At 29.8% G+C, this 24,697-nt stretch overlaps 10 non-coding genes across 10 annotated transcripts; all 10 read left to right on the top strand.

The window, feature by feature from the left end:
- The first annotated feature begins 13,800 nt into the window (after positions 1-13,800).
- Trnah-gug lies at positions 13,801-13,872 on the top strand. The gene has a single exon. It is a non-coding gene; the product is annotated as a tRNA-His (tRNA).
- Positions 13,873-14,369: 497 nt separating this feature from the next.
- On the top strand, positions 14,370-14,441 carry Trnah-gug. The gene has a single exon. It is a non-coding gene; the product is annotated as a tRNA-His (tRNA).
- A 969-nt stretch (positions 14,442-15,410) lies between these two features.
- Positions 15,411-15,483, top strand: Trnav-aac. Its single transcript has one exon. It is a non-coding gene; the product is annotated as a tRNA-Val (tRNA).
- Positions 15,484-16,558: 1,075 nt separating this feature from the next.
- On the top strand, positions 16,559-16,630 carry Trnah-gug. Its single transcript has one exon. It is a non-coding gene; the product is annotated as a tRNA-His (tRNA).
- Positions 16,631-16,946: 316 nt separating this feature from the next.
- On the top strand, positions 16,947-17,018 carry Trnah-gug. The gene has a single exon. It is a non-coding gene; the product is annotated as a tRNA-His (tRNA).
- Positions 17,019-17,511: 493 nt separating this feature from the next.
- On the top strand, positions 17,512-17,583 carry Trnah-gug. Its single transcript has one exon. It is a non-coding gene; the product is annotated as a tRNA-His (tRNA).
- A 2,774-nt stretch (positions 17,584-20,357) lies between these two features.
- Positions 20,358-20,429, top strand: Trnah-gug. The gene has a single exon. It is a non-coding gene; the product is annotated as a tRNA-His (tRNA).
- Positions 20,430-20,745: 316 nt separating this feature from the next.
- Trnah-gug lies at positions 20,746-20,817 on the top strand. The gene has a single exon. It is a non-coding gene; the product is annotated as a tRNA-His (tRNA).
- Positions 20,818-21,289: 472 nt separating this feature from the next.
- Trnah-gug lies at positions 21,290-21,361 on the top strand. Its single transcript has one exon. It is a non-coding gene; the product is annotated as a tRNA-His (tRNA).
- A 754-nt stretch (positions 21,362-22,115) lies between these two features.
- On the top strand, positions 22,116-22,187 carry Trnah-gug. Its single transcript has one exon. It is a non-coding gene; the product is annotated as a tRNA-His (tRNA).
- The last annotated feature ends 2,510 nt before the right edge of the window (positions 22,188-24,697 follow it).

The raw sequence follows: 24,697 nt of genomic DNA on the forward strand, positions 1-24,697 counted from the left end.
TTCTGTTTTCCTGGTTGGTAAAAATTTACAAATATGATTTTTATAATAATGATTGTGATTATGATGATTAGCAAATGAGATATATTCATTCACATCAGGCAGACAAGAAGGCGTCCATTAATCGCGTGAGGTTTCTAGGGAAAGAGTTGGTCTGACAAAAAATCATGAAATATCACGTGGGGGAGGCAGGGGTAAGGTAAGATATCAGGTGTCTTTATTTTTTAAAATTTTTAAAAAAGTTCAAAATTTTACTAAACTAACTAAAAATACACGTAATGTTTGGTGGCGGAGTAAGGGTAATTTTAAATATCACCAAATATCACGTACCTTGGTACCAAGGAGGAGGGGTGTCCAAAAATCCTAAAAAAATTGATAACGTGATTATTGGACGCTCCCCAAGACCAAAATCAAATTCGCTCATTACATAAATCATTTTTTCTAAATAATGATTTCATTTTTTTTGCTCTGGTCCAAATTCCCTTCGGCATATCTAGTGACGTTTATGTCATATCGAATGTGGATTTGCAATATTACTCACGAATATTTATAGAGCTGATACGCGTATCCTGTCCTGTGTACATCAATCATATCGATAGGATTGAATTTACTGTCACGATAGTCAAATATATTCGTAGGTGTGTTTTCGAACGAATAGGCACAGAATTATGGCACTCTGATATGGAAGAAAATATATATTTTGATTTATTGTTCATACTTTTAAAATATGAGCATTCAATTTTATTTATGGACAGTCATACTTCGTAATTATTGGTGTAAAATGTTTGCGTCTATGCTATGCATAAATACAATTTATTTATACATTTGGTGAATAAGTATGCAATCTGTAGAGAAATTGAGAATATGAATGGGTTACTTCTATTTCTAATATTCGGCAACAAATTTTCCGAAAACGAAGGCAAGGCATATATCCAACTGGTTGGTATTGGTATTATGCCTTGAGGCATGTCACATGAACTTCCCGATATGTGTAAATAATCGACTATATTAATAAAAAATAAATTAAATTATGATTAGAAGTATTCCTAATGAGTTTATTACATATATTTGAAATAAACGAGCACGTTAACTCGGATCATTTTCTAAAAGCAAATTTTCACAAATCAACAATTTTTATAATTGAACCAGTTGCCGTGGGTCTTTAATGATTTAGTATGTTCATTAAGACCAAGTACTCTGTGGTTAAACCAAGTAAATCGTCTAATTTTAATTTTAATAAACATCAAAAAAACTACTGATTTTCTGATAAATTTTTAAAATCAAACTACTTGTCGTAAGGCCGTAATATTTCAGTAAGTTCTATAAAAATTCAAAAAGTTCCATAAAAATCGGCTTAAATTTTTATTCAACGGTTAATTACAAGAAAACGTCTTGGTAGATTTTCACCTAAAATTAATCAGTATCATTCCCAACTAGTATCTTTCGAACAGTTTTTGATTTTTTAAAATCGATTCGGTAGTATAAGCTTAAATGTAGACAAAAAGTTCAACACATTATTCCAAATTGCAAAGAAAAGGCTTGGCGGATCGTCGCACAAAACTGACAAACGATAGTCCTCATTGAGGTACATCAAAATTGGTTCAGGCGTTTTTGGGCAAACTTCGATGAAAGGTCTAATGACAAACGCCAAAAAAACGATATTATTTTTTGCAAACTTTGACGAATTTTAAAAACTAAACGACTTGTCCTAGGGCCGTATATTTTAGTATGATCTATAAGACTATGGTATGTACCGTTAAAAAAAATCATAAAAATCTTCGAAAAAAAAATTTTTTAACACTTTATTACAAGAAAACGACCCTCCTGATCTTTATCAAAAACTAATCAGGTCGATTCCCAACCAATATTTTTCGAACGGTTTTTGAATTTTCAAAATCGATTTAGAATTGCGTGCTAAAACGTGGACGAAAAATTTGTCACTTTTCTGCTATTTACAAAGAAACGGCTTGGCTGATTGTCTCGCAAAATTGATAAATACTAGTCCTCATCGAGATACATCGAATGGTTTTAAAAATTTTTAAATCGATCCAGCCGTTTTTGAGAAAACGTCGATTTACGGCAAAAAATACACACACACTTTTTCCAGGTCTCATTCGATTCAGAATGGTTTGACACGCCGAGAATATATATAAAATTTGCGAATGAGATTTTTTTATGAAAACATAAACTTTTCCTTCGGTAAGTTAATAACTTCATATACAAGATATTTTCATAAAAGTCCGAAAAATCATGAATTATTATATTATAAGACATTAGCAATTGTATGAACGAAGTCTATATTATTCTTCATTACGTACATTACTTGATAAAAGAATTTTTCAAAAAAAAATAGTTACAAGAATAATTTAGAGAAATATTTTTGATACTAGTTTTTTATGTTCTATACTTCTAATAGCCAGTTTAACTTGATCAAACAATTTGATTAATGTGTGAAGTATCTGACGCATTTTCATAAGTATCTTAAGTAAACTCGAAATTAATCAAACCTTCACCAACAGTTCGAAATAAATTACAAAATCCAATTCGATCGATTTGGTTCAACAATACAGAGATCTGTTTGAAGTATTTTCACTTGACGCAATCAGTCAGAAGTGAAATTCATCTAAATAACTAAAGTGAATCGATTTGTCATATGGTGGAGTAGGAATCAGAACCGAACAATAATAACGCTAACAGGCCACTAAACACATATATCACGCCGAATCTACCACGATGGATCATAATGGCTCTTGCGATACGCCTGAAAGTGTTGCTGGATTAATTGGGAATGGATGGAATGGATGGAAATTTTAATTTCAAAACCCGGACAGAGGAGGAAAACTAGTATATGATTATATTATAAATATATTTTTCTTTATAGTTAAGGGCAATCGTACGCAGACCTATTTTAGGAACCGATTCTGACGTACAACAGACAAATGTTATGCTAAAGCTAAGTTATGTAGAACTTTCCATACTAATGCGTTCTAAATATTGTCAAACGCCATGTGGTTGCTGTGCAGTCAGGCGTTTTTCTCAAGTTGTCAGATAGAAAACCTAACCTAGAAACCGCACAAATATCAAAAAAAGGATCTTAGATAACAGGGTATTTTTGACTCAGCTTCAGAACATACGAGTGACATTGCAGTTTATGTGTAAAACGCGTGAATGCATAGCAAATACATGACATTTTGACTGGTATGTCATACTGTCATGTATTTGCTTCATCATTAGTATTCAGTATGATTCAGTAGCATAAGGTGTGCAAGTTGGAGCGTAACATGGCCTTGCCATAACATTGGCAATATATAATAGATAATCTTTCGTTTGGTACAAGCCATGAGCCTAAGTTGAGACAGAAAGTATAACGTATTATTTTTTTGTTCTCATTTATTATTATTATTAAAGTATGCACTTATTCTATATGAAATATCAGCAAATTTTTGGTAGTACATAGAATCCAAATCCAGTGATTGGACCGCATGGTATAATAGTCCTATATGTATGTGATATATTTATTGTTACAATTTCTGTAATACTGATGATTATTTTATTGATGCTGCAATGCCACTTAAGGGCTATTCTATATTTTCTAGTAAAAATCGATATTACTACTGCTTGACGTCAAGTCTGTCGAAGCGGGTATCGCACCCAAAACCAGTGACAGTTATAAAAAACATTTTTTTGTTATAAATCAAAAATGTTTATTATAAATTATGTATTTTTGCTAATATGAAATTGCAATCAAATATTATTGATATCTACTATAAAATTGAGAAGAGAATAAAATTAAGACAAAGCATATCGAAAACCACGTTTAGTAGAGTGTTATTTTGCAAAAACCTACACAATTCACACTCTTCAAGAAAATGATCATCTAAAAAACAAAAAAAAATACAAACTATCATTAATTTGTAAGTTTAGGAAATCTCAATACTCTGGAACTACTAATCAAAGTAAAGAGCTCTAACCGCTAGGCCCCGGGGATGCCGGGATTTAATCTGATTTATAATTAAATAATTTCAAATACATATATGGTTATAGTTGACCAAGACAAAGTGCCATTTATAATAATTTCTATTTGTTATTCTTTTTAATTATTTTGGTTCCTTTTGTATAAATGTCTCTATAAGAAATAAATTCAACTGAATAAAATAATTTATATTTCTTTTTAATACAAATTACAAGATATTTATAAGTTATCAAAAATGCAAATAAAATGAAGCGTTAGTATCAACCTTATACTTTGAAATAATATTTTCTATTGATTTTTCAACTTCCTTCACTACACTTCCTAACTACGTTTTTTTGTAGAAGACAAGCCATTGGTTGTCTTATCTATATTTGACGTATATTTAATTAGTAATTAACACTATTTTCAATGTAACGTAAAAATTACTGAAAAGATTTCGCATTGCATCTATATAAACTAAAAATAAATATCGCAACAATTTTTCACGAATTTTTAAAAGTAGAAGAACTAATGAATAATTATTGCTCTTAATAATACATATAATTTAAGACATTTTTTTTTCAAGCTAATGTTTAAATATATAAAATATGATGGATTCGATTCAATTACGAAATTAATTTTATATATCATATAAACCAATAATATATTTTTAACACTAATGTTCTGATTAGTCAAATAAATTAAGTCTAACTTAAGTTTTAAAAAAGCACAGAAATGTAACATTTCCTTAAATTGGTTGCCCACATCTGGTTTGAACTTTTACAACTACACATCTCTTCGGTAATAGAATTGTTAAAAAGATTATCTCAAATTTATGTGGAGCATTAACACAATAATGTTATAAATATCAACACGAGAGTTTGTTTCTTAAGAGCACGATCGTCAAAACAATAAAACTAAAATGAATTTTAAACGCAATAAATATAAAGCAATAACGTTTTTTTGCTTTTCGAGAACAACGTATGTGAATATTGCTGTAATAATTATGAAGACAAATCTAATAGTAGATGTACATTTGTACTAAGTGAATAATTGTAATTATTCACATCCATTTTAGAAACGTCTTATATTTAATTTAGAAAATATATATACAAATGTATATGGTGCATTATGGTTAATATCACAATAAATATGATTAAAAAGTATAACAAATAGAAACTACTTTAACATATCTATGGTATTGTGTCTCGTGAAATTATAAAAGTATATAACTATAGAGTGTAAATCTATTATAGTTGTAAATCATATTTGATACTGAGCTTTTCCATGGTTAAGAAGTAAGAGCTATGGACTTCAAATCAAAAGATTTATACCTGCATCAGACAGTCTGATGTCAAGCAATAGTGACATCGGGTTTCCCTAAGAACATAACTCTTACCTAACATTGCTCGATCAATATTACAAATTACTTAAATATAAGGCGGTGATCAAACCCGTGTGGACCTACGGAATACCACTTTGGGGTACTTCTAAAAAGAACAATTTAAACATAATAAAACGAGCACAAAACCAATTCCTGCAGCAAATATTAAACGCTCCTCACTACACAACATGGATCCTCCACAAAGACACGAGCATACCTACAATTCAAAAATTTAATGGTTGCCATTAATAATAAGATATTAATAGAATTGACGTCCATCCTAACCAACTAGCATGTCATTTATACCAGGAAGGCCAGCCGACCAGGCTCAGAAGAAAAATACCTGAAGATCTAATATAGTTTATTTATAGAATTTTTTTCTCCTAATTTATCTTTAGTTTTTTTATATTAGCTCTAGTAGATACGCCACTGGGTGTATCTACTAATTTTTAAACAATTAATTGTATACAACTTGTCAGCATTCTCTGCTCAATGTAATTATTTTTATAGATTGCAGAATAAAAATTAAAATAAAAAAACGCTTCATCTAATAATGAGTTTCTATATTTGGAAGTTTGTGTGCTTCCTAATTGCTTATTACATCAATGTGCCTAAGCTGAATTCATTTAATTGAAATTATATATTTGATCTTCATATTCAAATTAAATTGCACAGCAAACATATAAAGGGTGAAAACCTTATTTAACAAGCAGAACAAGAATTAAAACTCGTTCCTAATATAGATCAGAATATCATATCAAGGTCATTTCGTAACCTTTATGTACTCATGTAATTAAATATTTAAGGTATTCATGTTATTTACACAATAGTCAATTTACTCTTATTTTATTTGACACTACCAATTATTTAACTAAGTTATTTAAGTCTACCCAAAAACTACTATATTATATATTAATTATTATTCATTTACTTAATCCTCATTAAAGCACACAGTATTTCGTGTCTAATAAATGATATCGCTTTCGCCCGATGTATTTCCTGAATGACCCAATAAATTCTAGTACCCTTCATTTCACCACAGATCTCATATAAAGCCTTTTTCGGTAATACAATCTATTAATAAAGCACTTAAATGCAGAGCACATTCGATGGCGGAATTTTCGCAAAATCCATAAACGGTACATATACACACGACATTATCCGTTTTAGATATTCAATCCCATTATTGATTTAGCATTATCCAGCAATAAGAATTCGAGCAATAAGCAGTCGCATACATCAAGTCTGGCCGGGTTCGATTATAGTCAAAGAAAATAATCCCAGGGTATCCTATCCAAGGTAGGGAAGGAGCTGATGCAGTAGAAGATATTGGTTCTATTGGCTTATTTGCAAATGATGTTTTAAAGGCTTCAGTCTATTACATGCTTTTAAGTTCAATTCCTGCCCCAAACAACTTGATATCAGGCAGTAGTAATATTTGATTGACATCACATCTTTATTAGGCATATCAAATGAAAATCCCATGACAAAGAGAAAGGACAACAACTAAGATGCCTTTTAATAATGCTGTATGAGTTATAAAGAATTTTATCACAACTGCTCGTAAAACGGCTTAGAATAGTTCTTGTTGTTCATAAAAAAGATAAATAAATTGGACAAGTTACATAACATTCGAATTTGGGAGAATTGCTTAAGCCAATGGATACTGTGTAACTTTGTGCTGCCAAAGAAACTCGGAGAATATCAGTCGTAATTAATACAAAGTTGGTTTTCTTCAAAATAATATCGAAACTATAAAAACTAAGCATCGCCGAGAAAGTTTTGAAATCCAAAAAAGCTTCAATTTGATAACAAAATGCCAACAATTGTCCATTCTAGTCTAGTTATAAGGTTATACATTTACAAATCAGCTCATTAAAAATTATTTATAAAACTTAAACACAAACGTTAATCTTACGTTATTATATTACCTAATGAATAAAATGATAAAATCAGTATTCAAGGAGTTATAATCCAATTAATGCGGTGGCATTAACCTACCCAGGGGGTGGTGATGGAGAGCAAATTTTTTTCACTTCTGAACTTAAATTGTCATGCAAATTGGAGCACAGTAAAAAAAATCACAGGTTACACCTTTTTTTCCTCACCATTTCACTAATTTAGATGATCGTAATTTGAATAGTGCACATATGAACAGGACTTGAGAAATTAATTCACTTAAAATATGAACTTAAGTAATAATGTATATTGAACTCTTAGTGAGAAAAATTTTATTTAGATAGTATAATTACTAAAAACCACGTGCAGATTGTCCTTGCCAATTATAAAATATATTACCAACTACCAAATAGTATTAAAAGACGCCATCTTTACTATTTGTGATATATTTACTTGCAATCATATTTAGAATCTATATTTATAAGTAAAAATTCATATCACCCTTGCTTGATATCAGGTTGTCCAGGCAAAATTTAAATCTGGAACCTGGTAGCAAGACTTAAGATCTTATCATTGACAATGAACCAAGAACAACTAGTCTTTTTTTAGATGTGACGATAATAATATCATGTACCCTCAAACTTTAAAACCAGTAAATAAGAATTTTAATCCAATTTTGAGATTAATTATTAGTAGTTATTTATATATGTGATAAGAATTTGGGGTCGTCAATTAATCACGTGAGGTTTTTAGGGGAAGGGGGGGGGTTTGACAAAAAATTACGAAAGATCACATGGGGAGAGGGGTATAGTAAGATATCACGTGTATATATTTTTTAACTAGTTTTTTTTTTAAAACATAACATTTTCAAAAAAAATTTACAGTTTTTACACGTAACTAAAAATTCACGGGATGTTTGATGGGGGGATAATTTTGAATATTACCATGGATCACCAAGGGGGAGGGAGGTCCAAAAACTTTTAAAAACTTGCTCACGTGATTAATGGACGCCCCCTTTCCAATGAAAACCTCCAATTTCAAATCCAGCCTATAAAGTTTTTAACTAAGTTTTGATGTTGATTAGTACTAATTATGATTACATTACTTAGATATGATGATAAATACGTCAACTTAAACTAATGCATAAGTTTTTTGATCAGGTTTTGGGGTTAATTAGCAGTTTTATCGTACAATAATAATTAAAATCAAATATTTTGCTGGAAGGGTACGAATAAACCAGCTATCTAGCTAATACTAGAGTTGCGGGAAATCGCGCATCGTTAAGATGTCTGAAGTTCAACGACTCGGAATATTCGTATTTTACACTGTCCACAAAACTTATCCTTAGTCGTTCAGGATCGACAAGGGGTAAGAAAAGAAAATTCAATTCACCTCGTGTTGGAAATGGTCAGTATTTATTGTAATCGAAAGAATATATTATACGGTGAACTACAAAGATACATAAAGATTTATTCCGTAAAGAGTTTTTGTTATTTGGAAAATCTCTGTCGAGCAAAAATACATCATCGGGTGTCATTGGAAAGCGATTTGACACCGATGAGAAAATGGTAATACAATTGAGCAAAGAGTATGGAAAATTTTACCTGTTAGAAAAAAAACAAGCAGAACATATTTTTGCTTTGTAATGAGATGATTAAAGGCTCTAGATCTAGAACGTATTGTTATTAAAAGCACATTTTAGTACTGGGTACACAGAAATGTATTATTATGTATATGTATAAGTTAAGTTATTTAAAATTTCTCTAAGAAAAAAGGATAAATAAAAATATGTCAGTGAAAAAAAATAAATAACTTTTCATTTTTAGGTAGAAATATTTAAACTCAAATGCTTTCTTCTCCCGTAATGAATTCAAGACTTGCAATTATTAGAGCAGTAAGATAAATAAAATCGCAAAAAAGCATTCCAACTTTTTCTGCTTAATAATTAAAAACTTGGAAAAGTTTATATCATTCTTACAAGAAATAAAGAAGTTGAATATATAATGCAAAGAGAGCAACTCTAATTAATTCTGATAATTTCTTAATCTATATGCTAATTAAAGTTGTACGTTTGTGTGGGGATGTAACAATAGTACTAATATGAGAAGAGAAGTTGCTCTTAATTCAACTAGCATATAAAGTAAAATAGTGTTGGGCTAATAAAATAAATTATTAAACTAGTTGGTATTGGTATTTTGCCTTGAGGCAAGTTACATGAACTTTCCTATATGTATAAATAATCGACCTAATCAATAAAAAATAAATTAATTTATGAGTGATTAAAAGTATTGAGAGTGGATTTATTACACATAATTGAAAACGAACGAACACGTTAACCCGGAGTATTTTCTAAAAGCAAATTTTCTTAAAAATAATTTTTATAGTTTCCGTAGAACTTTGATGGTTTAGTATGTTCATTAAGTATAAACATTAAGTACTCTATCGTTATACCAAGTAAATCGTCTAATTTTAATTTTAACGAATGTCAAAAAAAAACTACTCATTTTCTCAATCTTTGATGAATTTTTAAAGTTAAACTACTTGTCGTAAGGCTAATATTTCAATAAGTTCTATAAGACCATGATATATATCGCGAAAAAAAGTTCCATACAAGAAAACGGCTCGGTAGATTTTCACCTAAAACTAATCAGTTAATATCTTTCGAAAAGTTTTAGATTTTTTTAAATAGATTCGGTAATATGAACTTAAATGTGAACGGAAGGTTTAACACTTTTTTTCAAATTGCAAAGAAACGGCTCGGCAGATAGTCGCACAAACAAGCAATAGTCCTCATCGAGATACATTGAATGGCTGATAAATTTTTGAAATCGGTCCAGTCGTCTTCAAGAAATCGTCGATTTACGGTAATAAATCTGTTCATACAAACTCACACATACTCACACACTCACACACACACACCTACTTTTTCCAAATTTGGTTTCATTTCGTCATTCGATTCGAATGGCTTGAAATGTCGAGAAAACATAAAATTAGCGAATCGGATTTTTTTATGAAAACATAAACTTTTCCTTCGGGACGTTAATGAAAAAATCATATTTTTTCACAAATAAATTGATCGTCAACTTGTGCATAAATGCCAATATGATAATGAAAATCAAAGTTGATTGAATTATACTAATATATTCTTTGTAATATATATTGCACGCCTCTAGTGAATTTTTCAATTGGTTTGACAGTGCTACATTTTTATCAAGATATTCGAGAAAATAAACTCCTCTGTGCAAGGATTTGACCTACAATCGGACAATCTTAAACTCGAAGCTTTGTGATATCAAATCGTATTATAGTTGAGACAAAATAGAATCCAAAAAGAAATAAAGTGAATCCGCGTACGATTTCTTGTTCTTCAGTCACAAAACCCCTCGACGACTTTAAGTCGTTTAATTGTGTTTATCCTTTTAATTAAAACTGCCACCGTGTTTTCCAAGATATAGGATATAGAAGTAGCTCTTTCTTCTCAACAACAAAAGTAATTCTTTTTTGCCGTCGTTCAAAGCTATGTTTCAAAGAACAGTCAAATCAACTGTAAGATGTGTAAATACTTTTCTAAGAAAAATGTTTCTAGACCTTCTTAAATAGTATTATGAAAAATGATCATGTTATCATTATATTTCCACCCGTCACTACTATTGAGTGTAAGTGGGATTTTGCAAAAACTTACTAATACGTACACAAAATCGAATTTTCAATTTTTTCATATTTCGATAGGTTATACCTTTAAAAATAGCATACCAAAATTTTAAATCGATATCTTAAATAGTTTTTGAGTTACAGCCATTTAAAAAGTGTATATATAGTATATAGTATAACTATCATTTAATCCTTAAACGCGTTTTTCTCGAAACAGCATTTTCCGAATTTGCTGCAACGATTACTCGAAAACAAATGATCCGATCACTATCAAATTTTTTTTTTACATGTTTTATATATAGTTCTCCGTAAAATAAACTATCGATTTTTCGATCGGATCAAAAATCGAATTTTGGCATATCAAAAACGACCAATTTTTTGAGTAAAATTCGACTTTTTTTTAAAAAAAACGCCGTTATTTTGTCAGTTTTTGATTTTTTTCTTTATCGTAGTTCATTTTACAGACAATATTATATAGTTTAACAAAATTTTTTTTTTAAATTTCATCCACGCAGAAGGCCGGAATCACTGCAACAGTGAAGGGCTTTTTTTTTGTCGCGCCGTTGGAGATCGACGATAGCTTAAAAAATATTTATTTTTTTCTTCAAAAATTTAACTATGTATTGTTAAAACACGTGTAAATATATTTCTAAAATTTGGAAATGATTGATAAAGTAGTTTTCTTAATATAATTCCCAAAAATCACCTTTTTTTAGGCGGTTACACTAGTTGTGCCCCTTAAACAATTAGATTTGAGATTAAGCGATTCAGGTGAAATGTTTAAATGTTTATTTCAGAAATAAGATGTTTGCTTTCATTAACAAATAATCTATACGATTGCCATTTGATGTCTGTCAAACAAACATATAATATCTGTAATTATACAATTTATATGAATTTGTTTAAAATTTTTCATTTCATAAATTTTGTATTTTATAGATATATTTCAAATGCATACGTCAACTGCAGTCAGTAGCTACTATCGATGTCTGCTCGGTATAGATTCTGATTAGAATCGCTCAAGCGCGAGGAGAGATTCTAAATATTGATTAATTTCTATAATTCAATTATTAGGTTTATCTTATTAGGCTTATAATATGTCAGTATGTTACTTCAGACTACGAAAAGTATTGTCATACAAAGTTTTATCGAAATTGTCGAAAACATTTTTTTTCAACACATAATTACAAAGAAACGACTCAGCAGATCGTTACCAAAAACTAATCAAGAAGGATTCAAAATAATATTTTTCGAATAGATTTGAAACTTTTAAACTCCATTTGACAAAACTTCAAAAAAGGAGTCACATCGTAGATGAACCGACTGTGCCGCATAACAGACCAATGTTATGTCAAGGTCACGTTATGAACAACTTTCTATACTAAATATTGATAAAAGCGATGTGGTTGCTATGCAATCAGGCATATTTCTCAGGTTGTCAGATAGGAAATTTAACCTAGAAACTGCACAAATGACAAAAAAACTATCTTAGATAACAGGGTCCTTCTGACACAGTTTCATAACATACGAGTAACGTTGCAGTTACATGCAATGCACAGTGAATACATAACATTTTGACAGTATTCAGTATGATTCAGTAGCATAATGTATGGAAGTGGCCTTGCCGTAACATTTTTTGTTATGCGCGAGAATCAGTCGCAGAATGTGTTGAAACGTTGAGAAAACAAAAACAAAATTAGCAAATCGAATTCATATCATAGTTCTAAAATTATTGAGACATACATAATATTCTGTAACTATCAATATATAATAGTCAAAAATTAGATGGATTAACATTGTATTTTTAAGTCCTCCTGGAGCTACTCTGTAGGCTATATGATAAATAAAATAAAATTAGTTATCAATATGAAGAAATATTTCACTTACCAAGCCCAAATGTCAAAACACAGTCCATTTTATAAGTAATCTTCGCATTTAGATACAAGCAATATACAATACGTTCCATATAATGGAACTATTTATCAAGATGACAATAGATCAATATAATACTTTCACTATTCATATTTCACGGTATGCGATCGGAGATGCATTAAGCATACAAAACACATTATCGACAAAGTAATATTTTGATCTGTTAACAAGATACAAAATGTCTACATATTAACAATGTATTTGATAAATCTGTATTGCTATTGGCCATTGTGTTCCTATTTATGTTACATAAGACCTTAGTACGATAGTCGGTTATAATCTTTTCAAGACTAATGTAGGAAAATTTTTATTGGAAATACAAAGTTTTTTTTAATTTTATTTGTCTTTTATAAATAAATACAAAAATATAATAATAATAAATAGCACGCCTATCCAATCCAATTGATATCAATACAATCATTCAAATTACATGAAACACTATTATATTGAAATTAGCAAATATATGATATTGGAAGTAAAAGAAACATTTATATCTAGAACTTCATAGTATTATCAATATCAAAAAGCTATATAACAAAATCATGATATTTTTATTACAGTAATATATTTTATACCAGTATATCTAATAACTATTTGCATTTTATTTTTTATACAGATTGGCATTTTATTTAGTCAATCTAAGTACTACCAATAATTTGCTGATGATTGATAATGGAATAGGCACAGATATTTAAAAAAAATCTGTAAATTGTTACTTAAAAGAGCCTATTTCCAAGATAACTTGATGACATTTCTGTGAAAGAATATCGTCTTTTCTCGCATAAATACAAAATTCAAGAAATGATACGTATGTACTACTACTCGACAAAATCGTGCGCACGGTTATTGCACTAATTTTTTCTCTTTGTTCATACGGTATGCTGCAATGTGAGTAAATAAGAAAGCAGATATTTACAAATACAAATGAGTAATCAAATATTTTAATTGCATTAATTAATCGCCGTAAAAAATACAGAGCTTGATAGCCGTGATCGTCTAGTGGTTAGGACCCCACGTTGTGGCCGTGGTAACCCAGGTTCGAATCCTGGTCACGGCAGGGCTCATTTTTTTTGTACCTTTTTGTCACAAGTATTAATTTTACAATTCCTTTCTTTCAAATCATATGCCGCAAATAAATCGAATATACTATTCGATTCAAACTGCGTATCTATAAGTAATTTAGTAGCTAATTTTTGATAAAATAACTACGTTACCCGTCTCCCATGGTCACACTCGGTGCACCTATATCATATTGATTTGTTATGTTTTCTTTATGTTGGCCTTAATAAGTTGGCTCTTAATGAGTTAATAGTTACGAAATTGTCTAAAAGCTATACTTATGCCGCATGTTCAACTAATAAAGCATTTTTTCAAATGGCATAGAGTAATTCTTATTATATTTTGAATACCGTCATGCGTAACTGCTAACTGATAATTGCCACTGCGGTTATCACAAAATTTTGAAACGATAAGTGTGTCTCAAAAACGAGAATTGGACCATTGAAATTTTAACGGAATATTTTCTTGCAACTTTGTTATTCTTAACAACAAATAGCCGTGATCGTCTAGTGGTTAGGACCCCACGTTGTGGCCGTGGTAACCCAGGTTCGAATCCTGGTCACGGCAAGGCTTGAATTTTTATTTATTTTTTAACTTTTCTGTAAGTTATGCTTCCTTTTTTTTTAAAAAAAAAGTGCATATAAATAAAAATGTTGTTAGTTGAAAAAGAAGTTAAAGAAATTTTCGTGGTAGCTATTGCTTCTAGTTAGATTCTAATTCGACTAGATTATCAGTCATGATTCTTATTAACAGTCATGATTCTCATTAGCAATAAGAGCAAATTGAAAATAGTATAGTATAATTTATAATACATATGGTCTAATATCAAAGTGTGAAAGAACAGTGAAAGGGCAATATTTGTAAGTATAAGTAGAAACTAAATATCGAAGCGCGTGGACACCGCGTCGTAGTATAACGGATATACATTGGTACGGAACCCATAGTAAAGTAAACAAAATTTGTTCTTATTAATAAAATACCTATGAAATATGTGATAATTTGATGTGCATATGTCTAATAATCATTTTTGTCTGCCAAATTGCATTTTTTGCACTTTTTTCGTTGGATCTCCAAAACCGCTAGACCTGCCTTACCAAAAATTGTATCAGTTCTTCATTTCGTTAATACAAATAAAATGTTTTTTGAACCATACAAATCGGACGCTCCGGTCAAAAAATCAATTAGCATGTTTGGCACTTTTTGCCCCGTATTTTCAAAACGGCTCAACCTGCCTTTGCCAAAAATAATCAGCATGCATCTTTATTAATACGAATCGAATATTTTTTTGAATTATTGAAACCGGTTAACCCGTGTTCCCGAAATCGTCGACAAAAATTTATATCCGCACACACACACATATGGTATGCCAAAATATTCAGAAGACTTTAAAACGTAAAGACGTAATAAATGAATAATATATAAAAACAATCTAATTTTGGAAAAAATATATTATTATTGATATAATACTTTTATATCAAATGTTTTTTTTCTTATGTAGGTAAGTGCAAGATGCGATGCAATGTGCGAAGTTAGCAGGTTTCCGTGGTGTAGTGGTTATCACATCCGCCTAACACGCGGAAGGCCCCCGGTTCGATCCCGGGCGGAAACAAGTTTTTTACGGCACCAATCTACAAATTTCATTCGTCTATTTGCTTTAATGCGTTTTATGGCAGAATTCACATCTTTAGGAAATACGTCTCCTCTGTGCAGAAGACAGCAAACCATGTATTTTCCATGCCTTGGATCGCATTTGACCATAGAAATATTATCAGAAACAGTTCCACTTTTTTGTTTAATACATTTTATAGAATTCTATATTTTATTCAAAGTAATTATAATTATAAACCTGGTTTGAAACATGCGTTTGTTATGTCAGACACCCTAATTTCTTCGTGATATGCCCTTTCCGCTGATGTTATGGGTGCATATATAGTCAAAGAAAAATGTATTCTAGGATAAGGTACTAAATTTGTCTGAAATTCCATATTTGAAGCTCCATCAAATCTCATTATCTTAGGACAATATAAGTTAAAATTACAAAATAACTAACATAAGTAAGTTTGATTGGCCAATGTATTAGTTTACAAAGCCAATAGAAATTAATGAAAAAACTGATAAATTATTTCATTGCAATTTCACTATTGTTTATGACCCCACTTTATGCCCGTGGTAACGCAGGTTCGAATCCTGGTCACGGCAGAGCCTTAAGTTTAACTTGATCTAACAATTTACCAAATTATATATGTAGTTTCCTTTTTTTGATAAACAAGCACATATTGCATATAAACATAAATGTTATCAATCAAAAAATTTTGAGTTTTAGAAACTTGTAGCGTTGCCTTTATCTCAAATAACACAAATTCAATTGAAATCTAAATTTTATGTGAAAATTACCTAACAATGATTTTGTTATTTTCAATACGCGATAAATATTAATACAATTTTACTATAATATATTTAAAAGCAATAAATAATTTCAATATAAGAAAATTCATAACTTGACAACTCACCAATGTAAAAAAATATTTTGGAGTGAAATGTTTGAAATAGAGACATTGATCTAATTTTAAAATGTGTACCTGCAAAGAGTAGTACTTTCAGGTAAGAACTGGATCAAATTGAAGCCAAATGAAGTATTTTGTTGCTATTATATTATTGTTTATAACAAAACCAGCAGCTCGATAGCCGTGATCGTCTAGTGGTTAGGACCCCACGTTGTGGCCGTGGTAACCCAGGTTCGAATCCTGGTCACGGCAGAGCTCGAATTTTTGGTTTTTCTCAAAATTTTCTTTCTTTAGAAAATTATGAATTATTTTGATACATTTAAAAGCACCAACCATTATTTCAAATTTCAATAAAGAAAGATTCAAAACTCTACAACTCATTATTTTTTGAAGAACATTTTGGTGTTATAAGTATGATACCCAAATTTAACATGCGGGGTTTGATCTAATTTCAAATTATGTACATGTAAAGAGCAATATTCATAGGTATAAACTGAATCCAATTGAACCTTTTATAGATTTTGTTTTGCAACTTTATTATCATTAACAACAAACAACCAGGTCGGTAGCCGTGATCGTCTAGTGGTTAGGACCCCACGTTGTGGCCGTGGTAACCCAGGTTCGAATCCTGGTCACGGCAGAACCTCAAATTTTGCTTTATTTTCTAACTTTTCGAAAAAAAAATTGGAAACACAAACACCTACCTCATATACATAAAATATATTATCATTTGAAAAATTTAAAATGTAGTAAGTAAAGTATTGCTACATTGCTTAATAATCAAGTTATACTCGAACATAATGTTATTTGCCAGAATTTTCAAGTGAAAATGCTAAAGAAAGCGGTTAATTTGAAAATAAATTTTAAAAATGTGCAATTTTGCAGTACTCTCCAGCCGTCGTAATTCTTGATCTCTATAAAAGTAAACATATAAAACTATTAAATATTGATGTATAACAAAAATATTGGAGTTGAACTATTAAAATGCACACGTTGATCCAATTACAAACTCTATGGGTGGGTATTATCTACCTTCACGGTACTACGGGGAATTATTGCTATGCGAATTGAAAATGTGATGAAATATTTTGTTGGAATTTTATTATTGATAATAACGAACAACCAGCTCGGTAGCCGTGATCGTCTAGTGGTTAGGACCCCACGTTGTGGCCGTGGTAACCCAGGTTCGAATCCTGCTCACGGCAGAGCTTAAATTTTGGTTTATTATCCTATTTTACATAAAATTATATTTTTAATTTTACACATTAACTCTATTGTACAATCTTAGTTGCAGCAAAATTCACGTTTCAATTATAATTAGAATCACGCCTCATAAATGTATTACTTGGTAATTACTAATGTTTAACAACCTAATACACATCAGCGTATAATTTCCTTTATAATTAAAAACAGCATTTTGCCATTTTACTTTAGTATGCAACTTTTGTGTGACGTCGGCTTCGTTCTCATTATATTCCAGGTCGCTTAATTAATTATTTACAGGCAGTTTGCTTTCATATCCATTGGATCATGCCTTTGCGCTGTATTTATATCCGCGCTTTAACATATTAGAACCACCACACCAAATCGTAAGCAGACAAGATACGGTCTATGGGCTGATTTGGGACATTGATAACAGAAAATTTACATTTATTTACGACACAAATTCGAGAACCAATTACGTGTCTAGAACAATGATATTTTATAGTATCCAAGTATAAAGCATATTTTATTACTCGATGGTTGCTCACAGGAATCTCAAGATTGTTCACTGTCCCTTTTATCTTTATTCAAAAAATATCTCATTAAAATGTGCAAACTTAATTTTTTTAAGTTAGCCGAAATTTAGTATCAAACGTGGAATATGAGGTAAAACTGCTTTTCTCACGTAGTCACGATAAATAAAATAATACATGGCATTTCTAATGCAAAGTCAGAAATGGGTTATTTGACCTGCCATGTGTGAAGTGGCAACTGGATTAATTTTTTTTTTTTAATTATCATTAAGAACTGTTTAACACACAATGTTTCTTGGATGATAAATCATTATATAATATTGATAATATAATAGCTTAATTATAATATTATATTCATGTAATGATAAGCTATTATAATTAAGTATGTTCATATAAATATATGTAATTTATTACGATATTTTGATCATTGCAGTTTTTCTCGAAAATTACAAAATTTAGAATACTATATGACTAACAAAATATATCTGAAGTTCAAAATTATATTACAAATATATTAAAATTGTTAACATTGGACTAACAATCTCATTGGATTTTAATGAAAATTTATTTTTATCAATTTTTCATAAAATAAAACAAAAAAATATGTAATAAACTCCTCAAGACATTTCATTCTTTTACCTTGCACTTTGTTGGTAAGTTATGTTTTCTTCTAATTTTCTACTTCATCATAAACTAAGTTTATGTTTACCCCCAAAAAATTGGTTTACTAATTCGGTGTTTTATCGCCATTTTAAACCATTCTGAAATTTTTGAAAAATTTAACCATTCGCCGACGTTACCTTGCACTTTGATTAAGTTTTGTTTTAATTTTCTGCACTATACTTTTATATTATGGTGCATACCATATAAATTTCGAGAAAGAGGAGTTTATGTTTTTCTTAGAATATCCAATTTGCTAATTTTGTGCTTTATCGACATTTCAAATCATTCTGAATTTTTAACATCAAAATGTAAGTGTATGTGATCCAAAATTTAACCTATTAGCGAGTTTTCTCAATTTATGTTGATTAGATCGAGTCACATATGGGAAAACAGGTTGACCATCAGGCAATCTGAATTATAGTGAGGATATGATGAATTTCTCACTAAACAATGTTTTCAGGCTGAACCAAACCTAATAAATATACCTGTCGTTGAATGGCAACAAAACATCTGATCTCGATCTAAAGTTGTTTTACGTTTTACAAAAAACCCTCTCTACGAAAAAACATCTTTTACATATTGAAAAAAAAACAAGCTGAATAATGTATTGATAAATAGTAAGTTGTATGCAAATAAATTTGAAATAATATAAAAACATTAAAAAAATAGCAAATTTTTCGACACTATTTAATAGCGTTCAGCTCGATTTACGATGGTTACCAACTCCTCAAATATCGAAATGTCTACTCAACTTGCATAAAATCATAAAAACATTATTATACGCAGTTAAATAATAATATGAAGTGATATATGAATAGTACAATCTACTAGTAATCTATCTCTAGAACAATCCTTTGCAGATACAATAAATAATTGTTCGCCTCTGTCGGAGATGTCAGGAAAACTCTGTCGGAATGATTTTCATAAATATTTCGAATTTAGTCAGAAATAAGTTTATATTCATCGTACGTTTAAAATGATGGGTCATCCATGCCTGCTTTATGGGTATGATCGTTCAAAGTTTACTAGAGCTTCATTAAACTGCTCATTTGTATCAACTTCGCATGAAAGACTGAAGGATTATAATTATTATGAAGTAAAGTTAATGGTGCGTACGCGTTGCTCGTTTTAAATCGCGCGTAACGCGATATCGGATTATTTGAAATATGAAACTGAAACTCTTCTTCAAAGTTTGTTGTTTTTACCTATCAAAAATTATTTTGAACTATCTATATACTTTTTGACTCGGAAAGTTTTCATAACAATTGAGTTGCAGAAATGTTTCCTTTAGTCTGATTTTGCTTATATACTACAAAATATAGATTTTAAAACTATTTTTTTCGATTATGAATTTTTGTACATAATAAAGTACTATCTTTTTGTCAACGCATCCTATCACTAGATTTGCATTTTATTTAGACAATCAACAGTAGCACGGTTATTGCTCTAATTTTTTGTCTTTTTTCATACGGTATGCTACAATGTGAGTAAATAAGAAGGCAGATATTTGCAAATCTAAATGAGTAATTAAATATTTTAATTGAATTAATTAATCGCCGTGAAAATTACAGAGCTCGGTAGCCGTGATCGTCTAGTGGTTAGGACCCCACGTTGTGGCCGTGGTAACCCAGGTTCGAATCCTGGTCACGGCAGAGCTCGAATTTTTGGTTTTTCTCAAAATTTTCTTTCTTTAGAAAATTATGAATTATTTTGATACATTTAAAAGCACCAACCATTATTTCAAATTTCAATAAAGAAAGATTCAAAACTCTACAACTCATTATTTTTTAAAGAACATTTTGGTGTTATAAGTATGATACCCAAATTTAACATGCAAGGTTTGATCTAATTTCAAATTGTGTACCTGTGAAGGGTAATATTTATAGGTATAAACTGAATCCAATTGAACCTTTTATAGATTTTGTTTTGCAATTTTATTATCATTTACAACAAACAACCAGCTCGGTAGCCGTGATCGTCTAGTGGTTAGGACCCCACGTTGTGGCCGTGGTAACCCAGGTTCGAATCCTGGTCACGGCAGAGCTTTGAATTATATTTTATTTTAAAACAATCAAACAATATGTAATTTACTTTTTTAGTCAAAGAAACACATATTTCATATGAACACAAATATGTTATGAATTGAAAAGTTTTGATTTTTAGAAACTTGTAGCGTTGCCTTTAACACAAATTCAATTGAAATCTAAATTTTAAGTGAAAATTACCTAACAATGATTTTGTTAATTTCAATACCCCATAAATCTTGATACAACTTTACTAAAATATATTTAAAAGCAATAAATAATTTTAATTTAAGAAAATTTCAAACTCGATATCTCACCAATTTATAAAAAATATTTTGGAGTAAAATGTCTGAAATGCAAACATTGATCTAAATTTAAATTGTTTACCTGTAAAGAGTTATACTTTCCAAGAAATGAATCAAATTAAAGCCAAATGAAGTATTTTGTTGCAATTTTATTATTGTTTGAAAACTATAAGCAGCTCGGTAGCCGTGATCGTCTAGTGGTTAGGACCCCACGTTGTGGCCGTGGTAACCCAGGTTCGAATCCTGGTCACGGCAGAGGCAGAATTTTGCTTTTTTCTGTAACTTTCCGTCACAAGTATTTAGAAATTCAATTCTTTTATGACTAATATTTTAATAATTTTATATTACAATATTATTTTATATTATAATCAACAAATGATTATCATAATCATTGACGAGTAAACTATGTCTCAAATTGCCATGGAAAAAAAAAGCTTTGAAAATAAAACTCTACAGAAAAAAAAAATTTGGTAAAAACAATTTTAGAAAATCTGTGGAAAAAAATATAAAAGCAATTGGACTTCTGTCTTTGATTTTATACAGGAATTAATTATAATATTAATTTTGAAATAAGTTTCTTTCAAAAACATACGTCGCAAATATATCAACTGTACTATTCGATTTAAGCTGCGTATCTATAAAGGGTAATCTAGTAGCCAATTTTCGATAAAATAGCTATGTTATGTTACCCATCTCCCATGGTCTTATTCGTATTATATTTCATAGTGATATGTTATTATTTTTTTATGTTGGCCTTATGTTGGCACGAAACTGTAAAAAAGCTATACCTATGCCGCATATTTGAATGTTCAAATAATAAATCATAACCTCCAAATGGCACAGAGTAACTCTTATAAAATTTTGAATACTTAATTTCACCGTCATGTGTAACTGAGAATTGCCACTGCTGTTATGACAAAATTTTGAACGATTTAATTCAAATTAAAATGTTGACGGAATATTTTCTTGCAATAATATAATTGTTATTAACAAAAGTAAGAGCTCAGTAGCCGTGATCGTCTAGTGGTTAGGACCCCACGTTGTGGCCGTGGTAACCCAGGTTCGAATCCTGGTCACGGCAAGAGCTAAATTTTTAGAATTATAAAACCAAACAAGTGATAAAATTCTGAAAACAAATTTTGTCCACATCATAAAATAAATAATGGTAAAAACGACGTGACTTTTTTGCAGCAAAAACAAGTTTTACTTAAAATTATAATGATGTCTTTTCATTAATGTAATTCGAAAGTCTATGGCAATTATACCACAATTAAATTGATTTTGAATACATTTTATTTATAAAAAACTATAATATTCGTAAAGCTGAGAATATTCATTTTAGCTCACATATAGAATACATCGTTCGTTCTAGTATAAATCATGTAATAAAAATGGTTATATCTTCCTTATAAATCGTTTTTATATCAATTCTTGTAATAAAATATTTCTCATTTTTCGTTTCGGGTTCAGAAGATGCGTCCCTCGTATATATCTCAAACCGCCTCATCAACCCTTTGGAATTCTTTCGATTTATATTCAAATATTTTAGGACGTCATTCGGGTTGCGAGTTTCCAAGAAATATTATTCTAGGTCAACCGGACCCTTATGACTTATATACTCGAAGAACATATATTTTAGAGACCAAATTTACTCTGAATATATGTCATGTTGTCAAAATCTGCGGCTTCTGATAACCTTTGGTAATGAATATATGGATTTATGATAAAGAGGCTTGAACGATGTACACCTATTTGTGGATTTTATCGATACTTTATTTATATTATTTATTTTTGGTATTTTTTATCGCTGTGTTTTTATACAAATATGTACTTCAACATATTAAATTTTAATTGACTTTAACTTTTGCTAAATTATAAATTTGTTTTTGATCTACGGAGGGAACAGCATTAGAATTTAACGTTGAGGCCAATTCTCCTAAACAATAGAAATGTTATGGCAACGCTATGTCACGGTCTTATCTTCATATGAATTGATAGTAAAAACTGTCAAAAAGTTATGTACTTCCTGTGCGATCAGGCTTTTACACTAAAAACCTAACTTTACATATCAATGACACATAAGCAAGATGCACTTATGATTTAATTTATATTTGACATTTGTGCATTTTGTAAGTTAGGTTTTATGTGTAAAACGCCTGTAAACAGTTTTACTACCAATTCTTACAAATATAGAACCGTTACATAGCCTTGCTGTTTCATTTCTGTTAAAAACATTTATTTAACTCTTTAAAATATCCTTCTCTAGCAAAAATAGCAAAAAAAAAATTCAAAAAAATTGTTCTTTCTTAAATATAAACGTGTATTTAAAAAAAAAAATTAGCTTTATATTGGAAAACTTCTGAAAGACATATATGTTACACAAATAATCCTCAAAGTAGGCGAAATATTCGTGTAGCGTGCTCTATACGGTTTTGTCTGCACTTATACCACAAAGGTTTCTGACTTAACTTAAATAAAATATTGTTAAAAAACCTTAGTTAATAAAAAAGATTAATTAGAAAAAAATCAGTTAATAATAAGGATCAATTAGCCAAACAAAATTAGATACATAAATTACGACCAAAAACCGAACCATTAAATTACTTTTTAAAGGCCATTGTAAAATATAATGTGTTTTTTTCTTGAAGATAAGTAGCTTGTGACTCAATTGAAAATAAACTAGTGGTGCATGGCATCGTGCCATAAGGCAAATAATAAAGTTTCAGCTTCCCGTACCAAAAATTAAAATGTTTAAGTATGATTCAAAACTTTTTTGGAATTTGAAAAAATAGATTTTTGAGAATTTTTGCAATTTTTGGTAAAAATGGATCCTTTTGAAAAATTAGATTTTTTTACACTATAAAATGTTTTGGAAATTTTGATTATTTTTAAAGCAGTCGCGATACATTAGCTGCGAAAAAACTAAATATCAAAGCGCATGGGCGCCGCGTCACAGTAAAACGGATAAACATTGGAATGGAACCCACAGAAAACATCTACAAAATATGTAATAATTTGATGTGCATGTATCTAATGACCCTACAAAAGTTTAAAAAAAATTAAGAAATTTAGAAATTTAGACAAAAATTGTACCAAAATCTACCAATGCGAAAAGTTTTCTTAATGCATATATGTATATGTATATTATGGTTCTTAATATGGATGTCCTTAATATGGATGTTTTCGAATTTCAAAGAAAATGCTTCCTAATTAATAAAAAAAATCTCTGAAAGTTTTAACTCAATATTAACTTTAAGATAGTCCACACTCCAATAAAGTTTCTATGGAAATAACATGGGTAAAATTCCATTTGTATTATAACTTAGCGAAAAGTGAATCGAAATTTTGAGAATAACATTGTATTTGCTTATATTGATCATAAATAAAAAAATTACAACAAAAATTTGATATATTTCATAAAATATGTATTGTTAGTTGGAGTGCAGACTATGTTAGAGTTAATATTAAGAGCTGTAACTTTCAGAGATTTTTCTTGTCAATGTCGAAGCATTTGAGCCCCTGGGAACAAGGAAATTCAAAAACATCCATTTTAAGAACCACCCTGATGTATATGTGCAATAATGTTTCCAT

The sequence above is a fragment of the Ctenocephalides felis genome, unplaced genomic scaffold (genome assembly GCF_003426905.1).
Source record: "Ctenocephalides felis isolate EL2017-DRISC unplaced genomic scaffold, ASM342690v1 CF-g0.4_SCAFFOLD_03572, whole genome shotgun sequence".
Taxonomy (NCBI): domain Eukaryota; kingdom Metazoa; phylum Arthropoda; class Insecta; order Siphonaptera; family Pulicidae; genus Ctenocephalides; species Ctenocephalides felis.